Source organism: Amphiprion ocellaris, chromosome 3 (genome assembly GCF_022539595.1).
Source record: "Amphiprion ocellaris isolate individual 3 ecotype Okinawa chromosome 3, ASM2253959v1, whole genome shotgun sequence".
In the NCBI taxonomy this organism is placed as follows: Eukaryota; Metazoa; Chordata; class Actinopteri; family Pomacentridae; genus Amphiprion; species Amphiprion ocellaris.
In genome coordinates, this window is record NC_072768.1 from 33,239,783 (window position 1) to 33,256,092 (window position 16,310).

A 16,310-nucleotide genomic window follows, 5' to 3' on the forward strand; every position below is an offset into this window, starting at 1 on the left:
AACAGCAATTATTTCCATATTTATAGAAATGTCCGTATGAGAGAAGAGACTACAAAAGCCATGTTTAGCTTTAATGTGGTACACAGTATGCAGGATCATAAAGAAATCATGGATTTGGTCAATTATGTGATATGACGCCACATAGAAAACAGCATTTAGCTCTGCTTTCTGCTGTTTACACAGGACGTCTTACTAAAATGGTCACCGTGCAACGTGTTTGCTCTCCGTATATATCGTCTACACTCTTTATTTAAGGCTCAAGTATTCTCCAGGTGGTAAAGTTTTGTTTGACTTCTTAACCTTACAAGTGTCGGCTGAGTCAAGCACACTCAGGTTGTATTAAGAAAGAAGACAAGAGGTTTGTCTGTTTGACTGCAGACCAGTGACGTTAAAAAAAAAAAAGCTTTGAAAACTTCCCAACATAAGGAAAGTTCAAGTGACACTGCACCCGGTCTTTTGAATATAAAATGCTCATTGCAGGTAGGATTAAAGGTGGGCGGTGTTGTAAGCGATGACTTCCACTGAGGCCATGTGTGAAGTCATGTTTCGGCTAAAAAAAATGTCAAACGCACACAGCGGCTGAGAGCAGAGCAGTGAGTCATGTTGCGGTTGACTTTTTGTGGACAGTCGATGATTGTGACAATCTGAATTGTGAGTAAAAGCTGTGAATTTAGGTCAGCCAGGGAAATAATCAACTGCAAACCTGACACTGCATTTCCACGACAACACAGTTGTTATCTAATCATCAATTAAGCCTTTCAACACCATTAACTAACACAATGTAGCATTAGAACACAGGAGTGATGGTTGCTGGAAATGTTCCTCTGTACCCCTATGGAGATATTCCATTAAAAATCAGCTGTTTCCAGCTAGAATAATCGTCACAGACCCCTTTTAAGCCAGCAGGAAAGTGAGTTTTATACTCAGAAGATATGGATACGCTTTTGGGATTATTCTTAGTCACGACTGCGCACTGCTTTGTGCTAAATGCTAACTTCAGGATGCTACCGTGCAACTAAAGTCATACATCAACCAAGAATGGGAAAGAATTACACCTAAAAAGCTTCAATAATTAGTGTCCTCAGTTACCAAAGGCTTCTTGTATGTTGTTAAAGGGAAAGGGGATGTAACACAGTGGTAGACATGCCTCTGTCCCAGCGTTTTGCAGACAACTAATTCAAAATTAGTGAATATTTGCAAAAAAACAAAGTTTATCAGTTTGAACATTAAAAATCCTGTCTTTGTAGTGTATTCAATTGAATATATGTTGGAAAAGATTTGCAAATCATCCCAACGTCCCAGCTTCATTGGAATTGTTATTATATTTCTTTCTTTCTGAATGATTGTTAGATTTACACCAAAGTAGTGGACCAGCAGAGCCAGAACTCCATCCAAATTAACTTCAGATTTATTTTTCGACAGGTTAAGAGGCAGACAGGAAAGTGGGGGAGAAGAATGGGGGGAGACCTACAGCAAAGGCCGTGAGCTGGAATCGAACCCAGGCCACTGCATCTGGGAATCTAGCCTGTTTATGGGTTGCCCGCTCAACCAGTCTGGACGCCCATTTACTTCAAATTTTAAGATAAAGTAAAACTTTATTAATGCCGAAGGAAACTCTTGTGCCAGATATTGCTCAGAAAAACTAATAATATAAGAAATGCTGTGTCTAAAAAGTAAAAATCAATAATATAAGTACAATACATTACTGAAATCGACGGATCGAAAAATACTTACTGCCACCTCTTTAATCCTGCCGCCGTAGTGGTTGAAAGTTCCGAAAAAGACGAATGCATCTGTCTTCATTCCAAGATACGAGTATTATGAGTTTTACGAATATTGGCTGATTGACAGAGGAAGCAGAGACGTAAGAGCAGCTGTTTGATTCTTAAAAATAGGAAAACTGAGCAGTTTCCTCTTAAATGTGAGGCTCGACAATAAAACATCATTTCAAAAATGTTTTCAGAATGCGCACGAGAGCCAAGGTCCTCATTTAAAGGTGTTTTTTAATTTAAATTACCATATGAAAAAACTCACAGAGCTGAAAGTTCTGGTCCAAATGTTTACGTACAGCTGTGTACTTCAGAGCACATTGTTGGAGAGGCGTTGCTGATTTGGGAAACTGCAGATTTGCTATGTAGAACTCTTTGATGTGCATAACCGACACATTACAGCATTTCATGTTGCTCCCCTAATGGCCGTCTAAACTAGGACAAATCAGATTATTTACAGATTCATGAAGAGGAAGGCTTTCCGTTGCTTCGATTTCATTCCAGCAAACGCACACATGTAGCAACCTTTGATGTTACACAACTAGACTGAACAGCTTCCAGAGACAGCATGTCTTCTTTACATCTGACACCAGCAGGTACACACATAGAAAACAAGCAAAACGGGGAGTACATGAAGACTTTGAGTGTGTATAAATTCATAAAAAGAGGAATGTGTACTGTAGTATAAGTGAGAGTTGAGCAGCCATATTGCTTCTTGCCCTCAGTTTTAGTCACTGACTGTTTAATGACACAAATTTCTTAGACATTTACTTAAGTTCTACAAAACTGTGCTGCAGATCTCTTGTTTTCTAGGGGGGAAAAGGAGGACACAAAGTGCACACTGCTTAAATAAAAGAATCATTCCAGTTTATTCCAACTGGGGCATTATCCTCACAGTTTTTTAGCATTAATGCTGCAATCAATTTCTGAGATAGCTTAAAAGCCTCAAATGGCAAGAAATTAGCAATGAAACAATTCAAGTAATAGACTGTATTAAGAGGATGGATGTGGTAAACCTGCATTCTTTCTGATGACCAGCAGAGGGTGAGTCCTCTGGTTGCAAAAATAAGTCCAAATGTATGTAAGTCTACAAAAAAAGGGCCAAACTTCTTACCTGATTTTCTACCTCGGTAAACGTTTTCCTCAAGAGTTTATGGTCTCAATAGGCAGTTTCAAGTTTCCTGCAGCACAATATGATGATTATTTTGCAAAGAATGGTCCCATTTAGAGGAAAATAGCTGATAAAGCAGGCTATGTTTTAAAGCATTGCTACCTTGTGAGCGACAGGTTTCTGCCGGATGGACATGCACAGTGTCCTCCGGTTCTCAATCAGTACAAAGCTTGCTTGTCGGGTCTGATTTGAAAAAAAAAATAAGATGGAGATGGCCTAATTCTAAACACAAGGCTTCACAACTGTCCACAAGCCAATGGGTGATGTAACAGTGGCTACGTGTATCTTTTATACACAGTCTGTTAGTAAAACTGTCCATTTTAGACATCCATCACAGTTTACAGATCAGTTACCTGGTTAAACCCAGATCTACAATAACTGCTGTGTTTACGCAGTTTTCTTGTACAGTGAGCTATTATTTTTTGAGTATAAGTGCAACTAGCATTACTTAGATAATGTGCCTAATCAGGACACCATAGAATGTGGCTGTTTAATATAGATGTACCCACAAACAAAATGACCTTGCACTGAGCATAGGCATGTGTACGTTATGTACGGATACCGAATCACGTGACCTAAATATGTAGCGGCGGTGGAAATTGATGGGACTCAGAAACACCCCCACAATTTAATCAGTTGTTCCTTGTTTCATTTCCAACGGGAAACATTTCTTCCAACATTTCCACTTCTGACAGCTGATGTAACTTTCACTTGTTGTTACAGTGACGTTGTGCTGCTATCTTGAAGTGATACAGAAATCTTTAACAAATCCGTGGATCCAGACTATAAGCTGCATCACTGCCAAAATCTAATCAGTTGGTCCTTGTGTCATTTCTGACTTTCCTTGAAAATTTCATCCATATCCAGGGAGACAACGGACAGACAGACAAAAGTTTGTCGATGGACACACAACTCTGCCATTTCTTGGTGAAGTAAAAACAGTAAAAAGCTCCACCTGGTGGCGCAGACAGATACTACAGCTAATCTAAACTACGTAAAGTGTGCATTATTTATGACAATGGTATCGACAGATACTAAATTGTTGGGCAGAAAAACATACGTGATTGGGAAATCTCCACTTAAAATGTATCTCAAACTTATTAAAGGTATGTATTTACAATTTTTTTTGGCAGATCTATGGAGTCTCTGCCTCTGTCTGTTATAATACTGAAGTAATTCAGCCATATAGATCTGAACCTGAAACGGAATCTGAAACAATAAAGACACAGAAAATGAAACCCTGAAACCTGACAAGAGTAGTGCCTTAGATTTGTTGCCTGTTTGTACTTTTCAGACTATAGTTTCAAGGTGGAAAAGCTCCGCTGTGGCATTAATTGCTCATTTTGTTTAGTCTTCCGGTATATAAACAGCACCATATGGATGTGTTAACAAGATAAACAACTTGATTTTCACTGGAGGTGGTGTTAAATAATCTGTTTACTATACACTGAAATGTATTTCCTCATTGTTTATTGTCAACTGTTGGTTGTTTTCTTCAATGCAGTGGAAGAATAAATACCAGCTGCATATGTCACACTCTGCTAGTGTTGTATATGCAGCGTATCGGGAGAAAAGCTTAATAATTGTGACAAGTCAGTTTTATGAAACCAGTCCCAGAACAGACCCACTGATTCTAAGCACAGATACTCATTTAGATTATCATCATTGAACTCTATAGTCACATCCAGCTCAGAAAACCAACATAGAGGGAGGAAGACACACACAGTGATCACAGTGGGAGGTTCATGTCAGCCTCGGGCGAGTCTGGATCTCTGGTTTGGTGGAGGGAGTGCCAGGAGAGACAAAAAGCAGAGGATGGAGGGGGGGAAAGGCAGTATAAAACAAAGAGATGTAGTATTTTTAGTGGTATTTTCTGTCTGTGTCGGAGAAATTGTGACAGCGGTTGTGTGTGTGAATGTCTGGAGAAAATGGGAAAGCATCTGTGTGTGTGTGTGTGTGTGTGTGTGTGTGTGTGTGTGTGTGTGTGTGTGCGCGTGTGTGTGCGTGCGTGTGTGTGTGTGTATGACCGCTGAGAGAGTTCATCCCACGCTGGGTATTTCTGCTGAATCAGTGACTAGTCACCTCTCCTAGGAAGGTAAACAACACATTAACACATACACACACACACGCCGTGATGCACAAACACACCTACGTAGTCGTATACCGTCATTGCACATACGCACAAATGGTCATCCATGAGGATCCATAGACAGAAATGCAGCAGCGTGCACACATTTCAAGTTCATCTATATTTACGGTGCACCTCAGCTCCTGAATATTAAACCTGGATAGTTCTAAACACCGTGTTCACGCTATCTGCAGTTTTTCCACACTGTGATTAGATGACGTTCTTATTTATTGTGCAGAGTAGACCGACACATCAAGGGGGTTATTAACACTGTTACTGACACAAGCCAAAGTGGAGGGTGTTGCTGTTTATAGCGTTTTTCCTTTGGCGTCATGTTTCTATGACTCTCGAGTAAGAAGTAAGCAGAAAACAAAACCATCAACAATGACTGTGAGCTTGTAACGTAACCTCCTAACTAACCTGTTTTCAACATTATTATTGGAAGCTGGAATCTAAAATAAAGCAAATGATTGACTTTCAGTTGATACATTTACTGTATACAGTTCAAGAAACTAAAGAAAAATAAATAGCTTTCTTATGCCTTGGTTCGTTTTAAACAAAAAGCTATTGTGCTTCCATAAAGTGTATTTTTTCAGAGTAGTGAATAGAAAAAAGTACACATTTACTAGTGCAATTCAAACAATTGCAATATTGTGAAAAAGATTTTGTTTTCCATCAGTTTTGAAAAAAGGAATATTCTTCAGGCTTTGTAAATGTTCAAGTAATTTTCTGTTTTAATTTTGATAATTATGGCTCAAAAAATTTAAAAAACAAATTAAAAAAACTAACTCAAAATATCAGAATATTTTATTTTAAGTTTGAGAAAATTACTATGAGATGCACTAGAATGTGTTCATTTTTACCTGTTTTTTGGACATTTATGCTAATTGGTGCATATTTAAATACATAACACACAACTGGCATAAATGAACATGCAATTGCATCAAACTTGTAACATTTATTCCTAAAACACATAGAGAATTTGGATCTTATCTGGCTGTTGACAGCATACGCTGATTTATGGTGGGATAAAACTGCATATCCACAATCCCCTCTACAAAAACCTTTAACTCTAATATGTCAACAAAGTGGAACAGATGTGTTCAGATTTCTGTTTTATAATAATGTTCATAATCAACTCTGAATGTTTCATGATTACATCTATTGTTGTACTCGGTGCACCTGTGGTTTCTCCCTTTAAAAACATATAATTTTGTGCCTCTTTGCGTGATGTGAGCACAGCATTTCTTCTCAGATATGAAACTCGGCCTTCTTGCTGCAGCGCTGTAGTGGATGGATTTTCTGAGTGTAGCATTTATTCAATATTTATACGGCGGCTCAGTTAACAGTCACATATTCATTCACCCTTTTCCCTCTCTGTCTTTCTCCTGTTCATCCCTCCTGTTCTTGTTTACTGAAGAATATGGAAGGTAAATGTCAAGTACGTCATTTCTCACATCTTGTCTTCTCTCCTTTTCTTGCCACAGGGAGTCAGTCAGGGCTCTGGATGCTGAGAGAAACTCGATTTATACAGAAATGTTGTACAAAATGCTGGAAAACATTCATGCTCTTTGTATTTAATTAAAAAAAAAACAGGATACTTAATACGTTCTAGGTATTTACATGTAATAATAATTAGGGATAGACCAATGATCAGCATGGCTGATTACCTTGACCGATATTTGGCATTTTTTGTTAAATTATTGACAGATTATTGATCTGATTGGTCTGATGTAGCCTCCTCTCTCTGTCTGTCGCCACTCTGTGGTCTCAGACATGTCTGCAAAGACTGAACAAGAAACACAAACCAGGATATTACCTGCTGTCACAGTGGCTAAAGCTATGCTAACGGCTAGCGGCTAAATGGATAGAATGCAGCCGCAGATTAACTTTAAACAGAATCTGGAAAACAATAATTAATAATGCTTTAAGATCTGGACCTTAGTGGACAATAAAAATGACAAAACAGCAAAAGATTAAGACAAGAAAAGCACTCAGAGAGCACAGTACTCCACCAAGGCTGTTCATTCCCCCATATGGCATTGCCAGAAATGCAGCATATTTTTGTAGAAGTGTACCATTTGTTTATTAGTTGTTGATGATCAGAAATCACGGTAGCACAGAATGTGGTCATTTAATACAGATGTACCCACAAACAAAATGACCTTGCGCTGAGCATAGGCATGTGTTATGCATGTGTACGTGATGTACGGATACTGAATCGCATGACCTAAATATGTAGTGAGTGGCAGGAATTGATAAGACTCGGAAACACCCCCAAAATTTAATTAATTGTTCCAAGTATGATTTCCGATGGATCAGTCCCAATAAGTCCGCAGTGGTGGATTTGTAGTAGGATGACAATCATGTGATCGTCAGCTGGCAGCTGAGTAGAACATAGTGTTCACTTGTTCTCATAGTTACAGTGACGCCGTGCCCCCGTCTGGCAATGATACAGAAATCTTTTACAAATCCTTGGATCCAGACTATAAGTCGCATCACTGCCAAAATCTAATCACTTGGTCCTTGTGTCATTTCTGACCTTTCCTGAAAATTTCATCCAAATCCGTTTGTCTGTTTTTGAGTAATGCTGTGCACAGACAAACATACGCCAATCATCATGTCATGTGTTCCTTGGTGGAGTAAAAATAGAGAAGAACAACAGATGTAACTACAGGAGACAAATTGATCAATGTCAGTTTATCCCACATAAACAGAGGAGAGTGTCCTGGTTTAATCACTCCTATTTCTATTTTACATATTCAGTTATAGTCACCCTTATTAATGAAGAAGGCTAGTTATGAATGACAAGTTTACTGCTATCACATGCTGTTAAAACATTACATATAATGTATATCACGCTTAAATATCAGTTATTGGCCTTTCTTGATTACGAATAATTGACATCAGTAATCAACATACTGTTTGTCAGAGCTACTACTGCAAAGACAGCGTTAATAAAAGTGGAAAACACTGGACAGTCGAGATATAGGAAACAAGAACACGATGCACCATTAGCACATCTAGCCACGTCAGACTTCATGTGAGGCACCAATCTGCAGTTTAGTTCATACATGTAACTGATAAACTTTTACTTCTATTTTACATTCATAGGAACCAAACATCTCATTCGTGTTGTGCGAATCTAAGAGTCAGTGTACAGCAGCAGCAGGACTTTGGCAGCACTGAACTCTCCTCAGGTTTCTGTTTGACGGGGTTATCGGTGCCTCGACTCCTTTGGCTCCTTTGATTCAGTGGGACACTTGACAGCCTCTAAACTCTGGCAGGATTTAGAAGGATGAGATGTGGGGCACAGTGTTGTAGTAAAAGCTTTTAGCGAGGTTTTGTTCAGGGAATTGAAAAGATTTCCTCATCCCACAGGGGAGGAGTCATTGTAAACAAACTGGTATGCAGATGAAACTACCGGATTTACAAAGAACACAAGAAAACCCTACAGATTAAGGGAAATTAATTTGTCTTGTTTTCTGTGAAAGTTGTAGCAAATCCAATGTGTGTTTTACAGCAGGAAAACGTTCATTTGATTGTACTGTATGACAGAATGGCCATTTTTTACCCTAACCCCAGCGCTAATACCCGATATGCAGCTATTCAATAGGTCATTGCAGCTGGTGAAATCCAAAATAGCAGGTAGCAGCTGCCATCACAGCTGAAAGTATCTCACAGTCAAGCAGTTACTATCTAACACTTGCTGCCAAAACATGGGTTGAAAGAGAAAACCTGCAGCCAGTGGTGGGAAAATGGTGCCAAATAAAGAAAAAGGCTTTTGCTGGCCGAGCTAGATGTAGAAGAAGAAGATATGCAGATATGCATTCATTGAAGCAGTCTGCAGGTGATGATGAGGACAGTGGTAAAGATGCAGCAACAAAGCAGACTAAATGATTTTGCAAACTATCTGGATTAAATGTTGAAGTCTCATTACATATTTGACCATTCCCAGGGTTTAACTCTCAAATATGGACAAATGTTTAGAGATATTTATGCTAGATTTCTTTGAAGTGTTTTAAAAAATAGTCATAAATTTCAATTGTAAATGAGTAAAATAACCAAGGAAATTTGATTATTTTCTTCTAGACCGTTCATCAGCCCTTTGCAGGTATGCTTTCTAGCCAGCCCAGTAATGAAATGAGTTGTTAAACTCTAGAGTGTAAACAGGTGAACATGGCTGTGAACAAGAAAGGAAACAAATGGAGGAGGACGAGGAAACAGGAACCATCCCAGGTGCAATTAGAGGTGGATGTTATTGTGTGACTCTGAAGTAAATTAGAGCACAATGCATTATTCATATCATCAGGTTGAACTTCATTCAAGTTATTTATTGTTGCATCACAAGAAACAAAGTCAAGTATGCTGCAATGTTTTAAATTATTCTGATGATAAAAGCAGCTATAAAGTGTAATTAGGTGATCTTTTCAAATTCAGCTTTGAGTTTTTTGCTTTCTGTGGGAAGAAAAAACTTGGAGAACTTGTTTCATTGTTTTACATCCTAGTTTAATGCAAACTGTACAAATAAACAAATAGATTTTTTTCAAGATTTGCTGATCGATGAATATGTTGTATCAGTTTAATTAATGACAAAGTTATGTCAATTAGTTAATAACCTATAAAATATAAAATAAGTGATTGCATATGTATTCATGTGACTGATCTCATGTAACACAGGATGACATCATCAAAATTGGCCTTTATGGCCATCAGACTAGCCACTGTGTTTGATGGAGACCAAATACACACCCTCCCCATCGTGAAACATGGTGGTGGCAGAATCATGGCATGAAACATGGTGGTGGCAACATCATGGCATGAGACATGGTGGCAACATCATGACGTGAAGCATGGTTGTGGCAGCATCGTGATGTGAAGCATGGTGGTGGAAGCATCATGACGGGAAGTATGGCTGTTACAGAATCATGATGGGAAGTGTGATTGTGGCAGCATTGTGATGTGAAGCATGGTGGTGGAAGCATAAGAACGTGAAGCATGGTTGTGGCAGCATCGTGATGTGAAGCATGGTGGTGGAAGCATAAGAACGTGAAGCATGGTGGTGGCAGCATCATGATGTGGGGATGGTCCTCGGCAGCAGGCCCTAGAATTCTGGTAAAGGTAGAGAGTGTTTGAATTTGGTATATCAAACTGAGGTCGCAAATTCCCAGGCGGCTTTTTGTTGCTTGTCCACCTTTGTGTGACACTAGCTGTGTGCTAGCAACACCCAGAAAAAGTCCATCCTCTGAGATACAGTGATTACAGAAGCTGCTGGATTTGAGCTTTTTAAAGTTTCCCCACCGCCACCTCTGCTCTGATAAATCCATGCTTCATATATACGCTGCACCTTGATAAAAGCTCCGTTACCTCAGGGCTCCAGATCTCATCTTTTGAGATCCTGCCTCAGTTGTGGCTCCGGTTTAAGCTTTAAGTCAACTTGTGCCTGGAGACTCCTTCACCTTTAAGTCTGAACTTTCTGTGACCCACTGAGGTGCTACAACCTGCCTGTTGCATACGATAATGAACTGATCAAAGCAAAATGCTTGCACAAATATTAGTGTCACTACACATACAGTCGGAATTATATCCTAATAAGAAAAAGTAGCATTTTTCCTGCTTGACTTTGTTTTTTATTTATCCACCTATCGCACTTCTTTATAGTCCTCTCTTACACTTACTTTTTCTTTAGCGTACAGCTTTTCTTGCTTTTCTTTCTCTATTACTTTCCATATTTGTCTCATTATCTGTCCTCCCCTTTATATATATATAAAAAAATATATATATCCTGTTTTTTTTTTATCTTTTTCTTAGTACAGACCCAGTTTGTCCTTCTGTTAATAATTACCCATTTCTCTTTTCTCTCCCCATTTATCTGTCATTTTCACTGTGTCTTGATCTCCTTTTCCCTTTCTCTCTCTCCGCCTCTTTCGCTCTTAATGTATCTCTTTCTAAATCTTGGCAACTCTCGGACTCTTCATTTTTTCCCTCCCTTTCTCTGCATATAAAATCATCTCTTGCTCTCGCTCTTATCCTCCGTTGGCAGGCCCATATGCTTTGAGCCTCAGAGAACCACTCTGCACATGTCTTTTTTTTTTTATTTATTGGAAAAGCAGACATCTAGAGAGAGACATTGGCTCTCTGCTTATATCACATCACATCAGTGCAATTTGATACTGACGGACAGATTATTGGGGGAAGAGATTGCAGTCGACTGATATGAGCAATGTTTCGCTGCTTGTGTCGGCTGCAGTGTGGCATTAATAATCTCTTTGTATTACCAGTTATGTATTTGCTCAAATGTGCAACACAGTGTTTGTGATAATTATCTTACTTCAAAAATCTGTTTTTACATATTGAGACTTCTACCCCTTTCTATAACTATCAGGTGTATGACTCGTCTCTTTTTTTATACAGTTTAGTTGCTTTCATTTATATGTATACATGCAACATAATCAAATTTTTTCTTTTTGATGAATGAATGAAGCACCATATATTTTGAATGAGTCAGCAGGAGGTTGTTGGGGTGGATGGTGGGCGTGTAAAGTGGACAACACACCAGAGACTCGGGTTTACAGTTAGACTTTCATTTATAGTTGAATTAGTTTATTTTATTTTATTGCTTATATTAGGAAAGACAGCACACAATTAAAAGGAATCACACCAGAGTTAGCTAGCAGCTCATTTACATTGGTTGTCCCTGGACAGATAATTAAAAAAAAAAGAAAAACAGCCACAGAACAATAAGTCCACCACATAAAACAACACAGTACTTAAAAGTCCATCAGTGTGACATGATAAATGCATTCAGTAAACATCACAAGTAAACAGCAGTCATTGGCGATGACAGTTTTGTGCATTTTTTCTTTTTACTTAAAACACAGCAAAGCTTCTTGAGTCTTCCGAAGCTTTAGCTGAGGAAACAATTTCACAAAAGTACTCTGGAATATTAAATGAATATGAACTGCAGACCTCAGTTGTTTTAACCTTAGCCAAGGGCCGTGAATGCGGAAACGGTAAATAATACTTTAGTTGCTACCCCAAATTTACCCAGGCACCCAGGAAATACAGACCAAAAGTACAGATTGCAACAGAACAGAGGTGACTCAGTTGATTAATCAATTAGTTGCTGTATAAACAACACTTCTGACAGCTGATTCACTGTTTGAGCCAATTTCAAAGTGAGAAATGTGTAAAATTCAGCTTCTCAATGTGAATATCCTTTTTTTTTTGTTACAGTGAGCTCAATGTTTTGGAGGTTTTGGGGTTGATCAGATAAAAAAATCAGTCTGAATTGTTTACTTGGGTTTCAGAGAGTGAAACTGGCCATTTTTCACTGTTTTCTGACGCTTTGTAGAGCAGTTATTCTCTGCCAATGAATGCGGCAAAGTTATGTGACGATCAGCGTCTGTTCGCAACATTACTCAAAAACAGATTAATGGATTTGGATGAAATTTTCAGGGAAGGTCAGAAATGACACAAGGACCAAGTGATTAGATTCTGGCAGTGATGTGGCTTTTAGTCTTGATCCACAGATTTGTTAAAGATTTCTGCATCATTGCAAGATAGAGGCACAGCGTCACTGTAACTATGACAACATATGAACACTACGTCAGCTGCCTGCTGATGATCACATGATTATGATCCTACTACAAATCCACCTCTGTGGACAACAATTTTTTTAAACATTTCATCCATTGGAAATCATACGACGACTGAGCAGCCTTGGCGGATTACTGCGCTCTCTGAGTGCTTTTCTTGTATTATTAGGTGAATCGCTGGTTTGACCCTTTGAGACGATTCACAGATTTTCACTGGTTGTGACAAGCATGCTTGCATTTAGCAAGTCACAAACAAATTAATTATTAAGTGTCCTCATTAATGTTATAGAAAACCTTATCCTGATAGAATTGTACTTCCTCCAAATTTTTTTGGCTGATGCAGTTTAAGAGACATCATTTCTGGACTTTTATTGTCTTTAAAGCATTATAGTTTTATAACTGTAATTCAGTACTTATCCTCATTACACATTAAATAAGTGGCTTGACATCTTCATTACCTTCCCACTAAAAAATCTATGTACAGTGGTCCCCCGTCTATCGCGGGGGTTACATTCCACACCCCCCAACAATCAGCAAAAATCTGCGAAGAAGGGACCATATTTATTTTATTGTTTATATATATTTTAAGGCTTTATAAACCCTCCTCACACTGTTATTTACTTTTCTCACACTGTAATAAACAGATGCTGAACGCTGCTATACACAGGAGACAGAGGAGACTGATGCTATGGTTGCTGAGCCAATCAGTGCCCAGCGCTGTACGCTGCACATTTTATTTCAATTTAATAGTCTTTTAATGTTTAATTATTGTTTTTTTATATTGTTTTCAACTTGTTAGGCTAGAAAATGCTCATTAATAAATTTAATTAATTACTTTATTAAAATAATTGAAATAATAAATATATAAAAATACCTATACACTGCAAATTCCTGCAATATAGCAAAAAATTCCAAATACCAAAGACACTGTTACAATCCGCAAGACAGTGAACCGCAGAAAGTAAACCGCGATATGGTGAAGGACCACTGTATTTAATTAATTAAGTAAATTAAAGTAAATATGATGCAACACAAAATCTATTTCAATTAAAGTGCAGTTTAGTTTTTTGACATATTTTACAAAACCTACTCAGATAAGCTCCAGTACTTTATACATTAAAGGAAAAACTCACTCAACTATCAGATATACCTACAATAAATAGATATGTGGAAACAAAAGATTTTACACTTGAAATGTCTTAATAATGATCCCTGTAAACCTCGTTCTGAAAAGATAACCCTGCAGTTTTTTAAAATTTCATTGTTCAGCAAATGGAACATTCACATGTTCTTATGGTCTAGTTTTGATACAAAAATTGTCCTTTAAGAAGAAGTAAAATGAGAGCATGACAGCTTAAAATTAATGATTTTCCCACCTGCTGGTGCCAACTGTCAAAATAGAAAGTGAAGCACAGGCAAAGGAAAGGTGGATCATATGGAAGGAATGGCAGAGGACGGATTTCAGATTGTACACTGCAACAGTCCAAGAAAATCGCTGCAACAGCATCAGGTGTGAAAATTTGAAGTAAAGAAAAAGCATCTCAAAATCTTCTTACCAGTATCTCTATTGATCACTGAAGAACGCGTTCGGTATGGAATTCTTACAAAAACACAACATGTTGGACCCTTCTTGGGACTTCTTGAAGTCAGCAAATAGCAGAAGTTTTGACTTTGATTTGAGCGCAGGTTAAACATGGTGTGCTAAATAATTAGTGTGTTTCCAGACTTTACACTCATCTAAGTTAGTTCCTGACTGTAGTTTCAGATTTTACAGAAAGATCTCAGTGTTGTGTCGTTTGACAAGGAAGCAAATACCTTTATTTCCTTTATACAAGGTTACGGACATATTCGCTGTCTGCAGGCATCAATAGTTGGGACATAAAGAAAGTGTTTGCTTTCCTTCAGCTTCATCCTGCAGTGTTTCCTCGACAATAAGACACTTTTCCTTTTCTATGGCAACCAATACAATAAAGGAAACATCAAGACAAACATGCTTCCAGTCTGTAGCTGTCAGAAAACTGCTTTACAATTTTGTTTAGCAGCCAACACAACATTAAATATTTAAAATGCTACCTACTGTTTTGACAGTTTCTTGTCTGCAAACTGAACTGCTTCAACTTGTGAAATGTTGATGATATTTAAGATTTTAAATAGAATTTACTCATGCAAATTAAATGTTCTCTACCTTTGCATGAAATGTGGTCTCTGTGTGAAACGTGTCAACTTTATTTGTGCTTATCGTGCTTCACTCCCTACCTTTAAGACAATGAAATGAATTTCACAGTATTTAATTACAGCTAGTACATTTTCACAGCTAACAAATGTATATTGTGCACCTTAAAATGGGAGTTATTTGGGGAAGGTGTTGGCAGATGACTTCTTGCTGCAAAAACTGTTTTTTTGCACACATAACAAATTCGTTGTTTTCCCCATTTGATTTGCTTCATTAAGCCCAACTTTCTCCCTTTTCATAAGGAGTCACGGCTCGAAGGACGAGGTCAAATCTGGTGTGCAGTTTCCAACTAATTGGGAATCAGTGACCGAGTGTAGCCGAGCCGATAAATGCCGTATTCAGGATGCTAATGTGAGTTGACAGAAACCAGCGTTAATCATTCAGACCATGATCACTGTGTCACACTGACCCACAGGCATAGAGCCTAAACATGAACACACATCTGCTCTAGGACACACACACATTTTTACTAATGAATGGATCACTGATGTTGTAACTATGAGGACAACATTTCCCTCTATTTTCTTGCATTCATTTGCGGTTTGTCCTTTAATTGTGTTCTTAGATGTATTTGTACATTATTCATTAATGGTCAGAGTGAATTGTTGCTTTTCAACATTGCGCTTGCAGACTAACTGAAAAAATAGAAATGAAATATGCTTAAAGATTTATTATCAGACCCAGTAGCCTGACGAATTATAGTACATTGTTATGGAAATGAACTGCACTTAACCTGAATATGTGTTTTCAGTCATGTAATAGCTGGTTGTTACATATGGAGTGAAAGGAAAATCTCAGTTTCAAATGGTCCCTCATTTCAGATGCCAACATCTCCCTGATTTTTCTCCATCCGTCTACTGACTCCTGGTTCATGACTCTGACTTCTTTCCAGTCTAAGTAGCAAGTGGACCTTAACCATGATATGAATTTTTATGTCAAAGAGTTAAGACCTGGTCACATCAGAAATCACAAGAGCAAACTTCATTTGTATGCGTATGCTAATGATATGTGCCATTTGGGACTATTTGCAATGCTAACTGGTGAACTGCTGTAGCTGTGAGTTAAATTCACTTCATGCTTTCCTCATGTACGTCCACTTCCATGTCTGTAAAAATAAATGGCATAAATTTTTTGACCCGTCCAATTTGTGAGGGTCTGCGGTTGTAACCACATAGTCCATTCACTCTGCAAGCACACCAGGGAAACAAATGATGCTTAAAAGAAATGTTTGGCACGAGGCGACACTGTACAACAAGATTCTTGGCCATCTATACATTTATATTTCATTGTTGTTGTTGAAGTAGTCACTGCAGGACTTTGGAGGTGCTTTCATAAGTACATGCTTTCCATTACCAATTGTAAATTCTCCAGAAATCCCGTGCTATGACTGCCCACTGTGTTCGGTACACTT

General features: G+C 38.1%; 1 long non-coding RNA gene across 1 annotated transcript in view; it reads left to right on the forward strand.

The window, feature by feature from the left end:
- The window catches only part of LOC111577630 (uncharacterized), a 171,485-nt gene extending 155,473 nt beyond the window's left edge, over positions 1-16,012 (forward strand). The window contains exons 3-4 of the long non-coding RNA XR_002746941.2: positions 15,142-15,250; positions 15,721-16,012. This is a non-coding gene — a long non-coding RNA (uncharacterized LOC111577630). The remainder of the gene's footprint in view (positions 1-15,141; positions 15,251-15,720) is intronic.
- Positions 16,013-16,310: the final 298 nt, after the last annotated feature.